Raw genomic sequence first — 11,095 nt, 5'->3', positions numbered from 1 at the left:
ACACGCGTCCGAACGCCGGTCTCCCGTGTTGACGAGGGCGCTCATCCACGGTCACCCGGCGGTGGACGGGGGTGGCGGCACGGCCGCTTGCCGAGTTACCGCGGAGCCCCAGATTGCGGCAGATTCCGGGGCAGGCGGCGCAAAAAGGTGCCGGCGAGCGACCCAGATGGGACTCGAACCCACAATCCCCAGCTCCGGAGGCTGATGCCTTATCCATTAGGCCACTGGGTCACCACGAGTTCTCGGTATCGCCAGCGACTTACTTAGACTGGAAGTGCGAAAGCATTACTCTTCAAAGTTAAAGGAATTGAACGATAAATCATATTCTAAGGAAATGTATCGCCCTGAGCAAATAATATTTAACAGATGGTGTGCATACTGCATGTAGACTTATTTGTATTTATAAAAGAAAAGCGTCGAAGTCAGGTTTATCATCACTGTCTTGTGATGTGAAATTTATCGTTTTGTGGCAATAAAACAAAGCAAAGTCATAAAAATACCACAGATTCGTATGAAAACTAAACAAATAATGCACCATTCAGCACATTTACATGAAGAACTGCCATCGACACACTGTCAAGGACAGGATAGCTCATGTTCTCAGTATTTTTTTGTTTACACAGTTTGTCTTCTTTTGCACATTTGTTCTTTATTAGCTTGTAAGACCATAAGATGTAAGAACAGGATCTGGCCCATTGAGTCTGCTCTATCTGGCTGATTTATTATCCCTTTCAACCCCATTCTCCTGCCTTCTCCCAGTAACCTTTGACGCCCTGAATAATCGAGACCATCCATCAACCTCCGGCTTAAATTTGTGGCGAAGAATTCCACAGATTCACCATCCCTTGGCTAAAGAAATTCTCCCTCTTCTCAGTTCTAAATGGACGTCCCTCTATAGGAAACATCCTCTCCACATCACTCTGTCTAGACCTTTCAATAGGTTTCCATGAGATCCCACCTCATTCTTCTAAACTCCAGTACAGGCCCAGAACCATCAAATACTCCACTCTGCTTTGGAGCACTCGGACAACAGCAAAATATGTGGTAGTCTGCCGTTTATCAATTACAGCTCACCGTTTAACAGAATCATTCCTTCAGTATAAATGAACAGGCTTCAAAACCCAGGTCTTTGCACCTCCCTCTGCAACTGAAAGCTTAACTTCTTCATCAGGAGACCACAGTCTACGCGGATCAGTATTATCTCATCTTCATTGACAATCAGCGCCACCGTACCTCAGGGATACGTGCTGTAACAATAGTCAAGACCTTACTGGCTGTTGCAATTTACCTTCCACAGCAGCGAATAGTTTTTCCGGGTGGGTTGGCACTATAGGTTGGGTTACAGATTCTTCTTTTGCAGTTTTTCAATGGACAATTCCCCTAGCCATTGGAATTATTTTTTTAGTGTTCCTTCTGTTGTACGTTGAGGCCTGCAAGGACCGAAGTTTGGTGACTTTGGCCTTGTGACTCCACTCCGCTAACTCCAATACTCGACCTGCACTATCATCTGTTGTATACCTGTTTTGCTATACCCTGTCTTGTACTCAACTTTTACCCATTCCTCTGGTTCGTCCTTGACCCTAGAAGAGTGAAGAGCAGGGACATCCCTAATCATGTTATCCTCGCTCCCGTCTTTCTCCTGGCCCTGCCTGATCACTTACATTCCATAGGGATATGCGTGTTTCCGGCCTCATCTTGAAGGGGGGTTGGGATGTGTCTGTTGCAAAAACTGATCTGATAGTATATCCCGTGGAAAGATGAGCTGATAAACATCTTTCACTCACTTATTTGGATGTTACTTATTTACCGCTGTCAAAGCTGGAGACCAACCTCAGCCCCAGCCCAGATCACCAGCAGGCTTGCTTGCCACAGCGTCTGACTGGCAACTGAAAGTCGATCTTGGTGAGGAATTAAAAGTGCTCTGATTTCATCACATCATCATCCCTGAGGCCTGACATGGTCATTCTGTCAGAAACCTCAAAGCAGGTGACAGTGCCTTGGGAAGACCAGACTGGGGAGGCGTTTGAGAGTGTTAAGAAAGCTGGCGGATCAGTGCCAGAGACAGGGGCGGAGGGAACCTATAGGGGTGGGGTGTAGAGGTCTTGCTCCCTGTTGCAAAACCAACTCTCTCCTTTTAATTAGGGGAGCTGCAAAGAGAAGAGCCACCAGGAACGTCACAGAGGGATGGCTATGGATCAAGAGGTTGAGCCGTGGGGCCCGATCAACCCTGGCTGGGTCGCCTGGGTGAGAATGCCCGATGTTGATGACCCCAGGGTTACATCTTCCAGTGCATCCTAGGTGTATCTCAGCATCACTTTCTAACACAGGCTAACATTTTTACCTCTTCTTTTATATAATATGGTTCTTAAAATTTTGCAACTATATTGTTCACTATTAATGATGACATCACACCATTATGACTTTTATATTCAAATATATTCTATATTCTTCGACGTTTATATTAAAAACATCTGCCTTACTATATCTTGTGTGTTATAATGAGAGGCATTGATTCTGTGGCTAGTCAGAGGCTTTTTCCCAGGGTTGCCACAAGAGGACACAGGTTTAAGGTACTGGGGAGTAGGTACAGAGGAGATGTCAGAGGTAAGTTTTTTTATGCAGAGAGGGGTGAGTGCCTGGAATGGGCTGCTGGCAACAATGGTGGAGGCGGATATGATAGAGTCTTTTAAGAGAACTTTGGATAGGTACATGGAGCTTAGAAAATTAGAGGGCTATGGGTAACCCTAGTAATTTCTAAGGTAGGGACATGTTTGGCACAGCTTTGTGGGCCGAAGGGCCTGTATTGCGCTGTAGGTTTTCTGTGTTTCTATGTTTCTAATATGGTTCTTAAAACTTTACAACTACGTTGTTCGCTATTAATGATGACATCACACCATTATGACTTTTATATTCAAACTTATATTCTTTGACTTTTATATTCAAAACGTCTGCCTTACTATATCTTGTGTTTTATATTATACAGTAGTAAAGACTTAACAGAAGGAGAAAGATGGCTACCCCGTGGAATGCTATACTATATATAGAATATATATATATATATATATATATATATATATATATAGAATGCTATACTCCTGATCACATTTTTACCTATTTTGTTGTGATTTCTTCGGAAACAGTGACGGGGTTCCGAGGCCTTCAAAGCGCTATACTATCACAAGGTAGAAATATTTGAATTTGTTTTACCTACTATTTCTGTGCAGGTATGTGAAGTTATCAAACGCATTTTATCAAAATGTGTATATCATATACGACCCTGAGATTTGCTGCCTGAGAGGAGATGAATCTCAAGGTTGTATGTGGTGTACAGACTTTGACAATAAATGCTCTTTGAACTTTGTGGTATTCCTACAAAGCAATGAGTAGGATCACTGGACCTACCAACATTGTCATTTGTGTTATAGTTAATGTTACAAGAACAAAATCCCATGTTCTGACAGAACAGACTTGGTGGTCCTTGCTCAGTTAGGTTCTCTGGGAAAACTTCAAAAGTTGGGAAGATGTGTCAATTCTCAGTCAGGTCTAATGTTAACAATGTAAAGGAGGAAGACCTGGACAATTATACCCGGAGTCCAGATCACGAAAATGGGAAGGAAAATATGCATATGTTATGGTTGACATCAGAATGCCAAGCTACAGCACACCAGTGAGTGTTCATTCCCATGGGAGGGACATAACCAACCCTACATTGTGACATCTTTTTCTAGGAGCCCTGAATTACAAGTACAGACAGAATCCTCAATAGGAAAACTGTACCCTTCCTTACCATATAAATGTTCCCCCTTCTATTTTACTTTGAAATCATGTAACTGATGATTACATTTTTCTGATCTAAAATATGAGATTATTAATCCTTAGGCAAAAGTAGACAGCAGCACATGATCAGTAACTTGTTTACAAGACTCATTTTCAGAATACCCGAATAATATCAGGCACGACATCGAACGCAAGGCAACACCCTGCAAAAGATATGAACTACCTTCAGCTCAATGAAAGACATTACTAGCTGATCTGATGAACTGATAGCAACAAAGACTGTGATCCAAACTTGGATGAAACAAAAGGCAAGAACTGTTTGTGAAAAAGAAAATCTTAAAGATGGATTAATATGGACTTATAATATGGACATTGATCCATGTGTTGGTCAGAAAGAACTACATTCTATATATCAGTGAATTCGAATGAACCAAGGACAGTGGAAGCAGACAGACTAATTCTCTTTGTTCATGCCGTGTGCTTGGGGATGGAGGCTGCCATTTTGTAAAGGCACTCTATTCTCCACTTTGTGAGCTTGTCATGCTGGGCTTGATCAGTGTTTTACAGAAGACACAATGATACTTCAGGTAATCTGCTGGACTGGAGATCATTTCCAAATAAGAAGTTATTTGTGAGATGTTCTTTGGTTGGCTATAATATGCAGGTTTGTGCATGTTGGAGCTGGTGCTTTGCTGGTGTGATTTGAGCTGGTTGCTGATTGAGAACAAAGAGCCATAAATTATCGACTGTCACTTGATGGGAGGAGGGCAATAAATCGATGCTGGCTTGGAGCAGAGCCAATAACAAGATGTTAAAGATCAGACACATGACCTGTGGCCAATGACACTGGAATGCGATATTTGAATTGATAAGGAATGGATATAAAAGTGGATGCTTCGTGCGTGCTGGTAGTGGTAACTCCAAAGAATAACCATCGCAGATACAAGCGTGAGCAACCCTGCGTGAAACACGTGGCGAGTGAATCGGGACAACAAGGAACGCCTGGCTAGTGTAAACTCCTTTGCCCGGGCATATCTTTGCTATTCTTTGACTGTTCAGGAGAGCCAGGGATACTTAATGGGTGTGCACACAAGGTACTTAGTGTATGAATTCACGTACTTGTTAGTTTAAACAATAAGTGTACTTGTCAGTAAATACAGATCTCTCTGTGCCTCTTGTTATAAGAGGTAATTCTTACAACACATGGTTGTCACACATTTATGGAACAATTATAATGGCAGTAATCCTTTGAGATTTGAGAAATGTGTGCAGTTGAGATTAAGGAAGTGAATACTCTAACAAGAAAATCAGTACTCAATGAGTTCTTTAAGCATTGGATCAAGGAGAGCTTTTCTAGCACTGGTAACCAACTAGAATGGTTGTTAGAGTAATAGTTTGCTCCCAAGAGGAGACGTGGCTGTGCCTGATCTCAAAACTGATTACTGTAAGGAGAAAGTGGGTTAGAAATCTTTGTTTAGCAAGTGCGGGGGGTGGGGGGGGGTAGGGGTGATGGATAGTAACTGTCCAGGGACGTTGGGCCTTTTTTTTTGCCAAATTCAGCTTTCTAACATAGAGATCAAAGGGTTGTTTTTGAGTAAGGTAAACTTCCAACCAATATTCTTTGTTCAGCTTCTTGTTGTAAACAGGAGCCAGTCTTCAGTTCTTAATGCGAATGGCAAGCAATAATCAGTCTGAAGTTAAAACGGACAGCTTTGTCGATAGAGCACAGAGTGCTGGCCCACAGTGCCTGGACTGATCTCTCAAGAGCTGCAGTGCAAGATGATTGGGTTATTTAACTACATAGTGTGGGTAAGTTATTTAGTTCAAGGGATCTTGCAGACCAGATTGATACTATCACTTACCACATCAAGTAGCTGATCTGTTAATAGTTGGAAGGTTTATGTGCTTAGAGAGTCAGCTTCACAGCATGAATTGTGGAAATCTGGGAATTCTGTCAGACCACACTTGGGGTATTGTGAGCAGTCTTGGGCCTTATATGTAAGAAAGGATTATGCTGGCATTGGAGACGGTCCAGCAGGAGTCTATAAGAATGATCCCAGGAATTAAACCATTAACGTACAACATTTTATTTGTTCTAGGCCTTTATTTGCTGGAGTTTATTAAAATTGTGCGGGGAGGGGTGTGGAATCTAACTGAAACCTATTGAATATTGAAAGGCCAAGACAGAGTTGATGTGGAGAGGATGTTTCCAATAGTGGGAGAGTCTAGGGCCAGAAAGCATCATCTCGGAATAGAAGGAACACTTTTTAGAACAGAGATGAGGAAGAATTTCTTTAGTCAGAGGGTGGTGAATCTGTGGAATTCATTGGCACAAACAGGTGTGGAGGCCAAAACACTGTGTATATTTAAAGTGGAGGTTGACAGGTTCTTGATTATTTTGGGTGTCAAAAGTTACGGTGAGAAGTCAGAAAAGTGGGGTTGAGAGGGATATTAAATCAGCAATGATGGAATGACAGAGCAGATGATGGGCTGAATGGCCTAATTCTATTCCTACAGAATGTCACATGTTCTCAGGCAGTGGCACTTCAGACTGCAACCAGCCTCTGCCTGATTCCCTCTAAATAAATCACTTTTAAACACAAGCTGTTTGATCTTGAACACCCTTGTTAAGGAGAAACATTCTTTATTACCTGCCCTATCTGGTCTCCAACCACCCTCCTCCCTCCTACCACCCACCATCCTCTTTTCTCCAAGGAAAAAATATCCAACCTATCCAGTCTCCCTCAACTGAAATATTCCAACCCAAGCAAAATCCTAGTGGCTCTCTGTACTGCAGGCCAGTGCGATCACATCCTTCCCACTGCATAATGAGCAGAATTCCACATGATATTCCATCTGTGGCCTCACCAAAGTTTTACAGAGTTGTACCAACACCAACCATGCATTGGCTAATGAAGACAGTCCTAGTATATCTTCTTCACTACCCTGTCTACCTGTGCCGCTAACCTTGTGTACCAAGGACCCTTTGTTCTTCAATACTTCCTTGGGCCATACTATTCTTATCTATGTCCGACCCCTATTTGACCATCAAATACATCACCTCACATTTATCATGATTAAATTTTATCTGTTATTGCCCTGCAATAACTGGTTAGTATTGTTTAGTAGCCAGTGTTTACCCTCTACACTACCAATGCAATCACCAATTTTCATGTTATTGATAAAGATAGGGGATTGACTTTAAGAGCCCTGAGGTAATGTTGTAGCTCTATAAAACTCTGGTTAGACCACACTTGGAGTATTATGTTCAGGCCAATGTCAGGCAGGCGCTGGAGGAACTGAACAATGTAATCAGCAGCTACAGAGCTGGGCACCCTGATGCCTTCCTCAACACTGTGGGAGATTTCAACCAGGCCAACTTGAAGTCGTCTCTGAACAACTACCACCAACATATCATATGTGGAACCAAAGGAGACAACACACCTTGACCACGTTATCCCAAAATCAAGAGCGTTTACAGTGCCATCGCACACCCTCACTGGAGTGTCTGATCATCTGGCTGTACTTCTGTTCCCAGCCTATCGGCAGAAACTAAAGAATGCAGCATCAGTGGTGAAGACCAAGAAGGAATTGTCGGGGAAGGCGGAAGAGCACTTACAGGACAGCTTTGAGTCAGTAGACTGGACAATATTCAGGGATTCATCTTCAAATCTGAATGAATATGCCACAGTTGTCATCGACTTTATCAGGAGCTGTGTGGATGAATGTGTGCCTTCAAGAACATACCAGACATACCCAACCAAAAGCCATGGATGAACCAGAAGAGTCATAGTCTGCTAAGGGCTGGATCTATGGCATTCAAGACCGGTGATCTAGATCTACACGAGAAGTCCAGGTAGGACCTACAGAAAGCTATTTTAAGGGTTAAAAGAACAATTCCAATTGAGATTAGAGATGGAATTGGATGCACATCAGTTCTGGCAGGGCCATTACTTCCTACAAAGCAAAACTAACATCATGAAAGGCTGTGATGCTTCACTCCCAGATGAGCTCAACACTTTTTATACTTGCTTTGAAAGGGAGAATAAACCTACACCTGTGCAAATCCCGGCAGCCTCTAATGCCCTTGTGATCTCTGTCTCAGAGGCCAATGTCAGAACATCTTTCAAGAGGGTGAACCCTTGTCATGCCCAGATGGTGTACCTGGAGGGGCTCTGAAAACCTGGCAGGACTGTTCAATGACAGTAAGATGAAAGAGCTGATTGTGGACTTCAGGAAGGGTAAGACAAAGGAACACATACCAATCCTCATAGAGGGATCAGAAGTGGAGAGAGTGAGCAGTTTCATGTTGCTGGGTGTCAAGATCTCTGAGGATCTAACCTGGTCCCAACATACTGATGCAGTTATAAAGAAGGCAAGACAATGGCTATACTTCATTAGTTGTTTGAGAGATTTGGTATGTCAACAAATACACTCAAAAACTTCTATAGTTGTACTGTGGAGAGCATTCTGACAGGCTGCATCACTGTCTGGTATGGAGGGGGGCACTGCACAGGACTGAAAGAAGCTGCAGGGGGTTATAAATTTAGTTGGCTCCATCTTGGGTACTAGCCTACAAAATACCCAGGACACCTTCATGGAGCAGTGTCTCAGAAAGGCAGTGTCTATTATTAAGGACCTCCAGCACCCAGGGCATGCCCTTTTCTCACTGTTACCATCAGGTAGGAGGTACAGAAGCCTGAAGGCACACACTCAGTGATTCAGGAACAATTTCTTCCCCTCTGCCATCCGATTCCTAAATGGACATTTATCCCTTGGACATACCTTACTTATTTAATATATAGTATTTCTGTGTTTTGCATGATTTTTAATCTAGTCAATATATGTATACTATAACTTATTTATCAGAATCAGGTTTATTATCACTGGCATGTGATGTGAAATTTGTTAACTTAGCAGCAGCAGTTCAATGCAATACATAATCTAGCAGAGAGAGAAAAATAATAAATTAAATAAAACAATAATAAATAAACAAGTAAATCAATTATGTGTATTGAATAGATTTTAAAAGTGTGCAAAAAACAGAAATACTGTATATTAAAAAAAAGTGAGGTAGTGTCCAAAGCTTCAATGTCCATTTAGGAATCGGATGGCAGAGGGGAATATTTATTTATTTTGGTCTTCTATATTATGTATTGCATTGAACTGGTGATGCTAAGTTAACAAATTTCATGTCACATGCCGGTGATAATAAACTTGATTCTGATGTTCAATCTCTCTCTCCTGTGTTCAGAGGGGTGATAATCATACCAGTGTCCAAGAAGAGCTGGGTGAGCTGTCTCAATGACTATTACCTAGTGGAACTCACGTCAAGGAACAGCACTCACATCTACTGTGATGAAGTGCTTTGAGAGATTTGTCATGGCTAGAACCAACTCATGCCTAAGCAAGGACCTGGACTGGCTGCAATTTGCCTATCACCACAAAAGTTCTACAGCAGATGCCACCTCACTGGCTCTGCACTCAGCCTTGGATCACCTGGACAATACCAATACCTACGTCAGGGTGCTGTTTATTGACACAATCATACCCTCAGTTCTAATCAACAAGCTCCAAATCCTGGGCCTCTGTACCTCCCTCTGCAACTGAATCCTTGACTTCCTTAACGGGAGTCCACAGTCTGTATGGATTAGAAAATATATCTCCTCTTCGGTGACAACCAACACTGGTTCACCTGAAGGTTGCATGCTTTATAGGAGTAACCTACCGGAATGGTTGGTGGAGTGATGATCTGCTCTCTTCTGATTGCTACCATCAAAGAGAAGGTCCAGGAGGCTGAAAACACACGATGTTTCAGGAACAGCTTCTTCCCCTCTGCCATCAGATTTCTAAATGGACGCTGAACCCATGAACACTACTTCAGTTATTTTCCTCTCTTTTTGCACCATTTATGTAATTTAATATTTTAATGTATACTTACTGTAATTTGTAGAATTTATCATTATGTATTGCATTGTACTGTTGCAACAGAACAACAAATTTCACAACACATGCCAGTGATATTAAACCTGATTTTGATTCTGACTCAGTTCTGGTCCCCTCATCATAGGAAGGATGTGGAAGTTGTGGAGAGAGTGCAGAGGGATTTGACAGGATGTTTCTTGGATTAAAGAGGATGTCTTAGGAGGATGGGTTGAGTGAGATAGGGATTTTCCCTTGAAAGTGAAGGAGGATGAGAGATGACTTGATAGAGGTGTATACGATCATAAGAGGCATAGATAGACTTTTCCCAGTGTGGAAATGGCTAATATGAGGGGACGTAATTTTATGGTGTTTAGCCACAGTTTAAGAATAAGGGGTAGGCCATTTAGAACAGAGTTGTGGAAAAACTTTTTCACCCAGAGAGTTGTGGATCTAGGGAATGCTCTGCCTCAGAAGGCAGTGGAGGTCAATTCTCCGGATACTTTCAAAAAAGAGTTAGATAGAGCTCATAAAGATAGCGGAGTCAAGGGATATGGGGAGAAGGCAGGAACAGGTTACTGATTGTGGATGATCAGCCATGATCACATTGAATGGCGGTGCTGGCTTGAAGGGCCGAATGGCCTACTCCTGCACCTATTGTCTATTGTAGGAAAGTGTAAGGGGGACTTTCTTTAAAACACAAAGAGTTTGTGGAATGAGCAGTTGGGGTGGTGGTTGAGGCAGATACATTAGGGATATTTAAGAGACATAGGTACATGGATAAAAGAAAAATGGAGGGCTATGTGGGAGGGGAGGGTAAGATTGATCTCAGAGTAGGTTAAAAGGTACCTACATCATGTATTGTACGTGTTCTATGATCAACACATGGTGCATAACTGAATCTACACCATCATAATGGTTTTTGTCAACCCAGTATTTCGTTGCACCCAATTTCTGTCCACAGGGTGCTGTGTGGAGAGGAGTGTACACCACCAAACTTATTTAGCGATAGTGCGGAGTTGCCCCTTAACCCTCACCTCATCATGGGTCGACTTACAATGACCAATTAACCAACACGGATCATCTTTGGACTGAGGGAGGTAACCAAAGAACCTGGGGGAAGTTCACACATTCCACGGGGAGGATGTATAGACTCCTTACAGAACGTGGCCGGAATTGAACTTTAAACTCTTGAACAGCGGTGTACATATGGGAGCCAACCTGTTTGTGGATGATGTTACTGAGGTAGCCAGTATTGATTAGCTCAACCAACAAGCAAAGATCCAATGTTATTACCATCATTATGTCCCAGACATTGCCATTGCTACCAACAGCGTTGTGGGGTCATCTTCACAATAAAGATTACAGTCGTTACATTACACCACCTTCTCGAGGG

The 11,095-nt window shown here is 42.5% G+C and overlaps 1 non-coding gene across 1 annotated transcript; it reads right to left on the bottom strand.

Annotated features, from left to right (window-relative positions):
- Positions 1-158: 158 nt before the first annotated feature.
- Positions 159-231, bottom strand: trnar-ccg (transfer RNA arginine (anticodon CCG)). The gene has a single exon. It is a non-coding gene; the product is annotated as a tRNA-Arg (tRNA).
- Between the last annotated feature and the right edge of the window lie 10,864 nt (positions 232-11,095).

This window comes from Hemitrygon akajei, chromosome 22 (assembly GCF_048418815.1).
Source record: "Hemitrygon akajei chromosome 22, sHemAka1.3, whole genome shotgun sequence".
Classification (NCBI taxonomy): Eukaryota; Metazoa; Chordata; class Chondrichthyes; order Myliobatiformes; family Dasyatidae; genus Hemitrygon; species Hemitrygon akajei.
The sequence above is the reverse complement of the archived record's forward strand: the minus strand, read 5'-3'. Positions and strand labels throughout refer to the sequence as shown.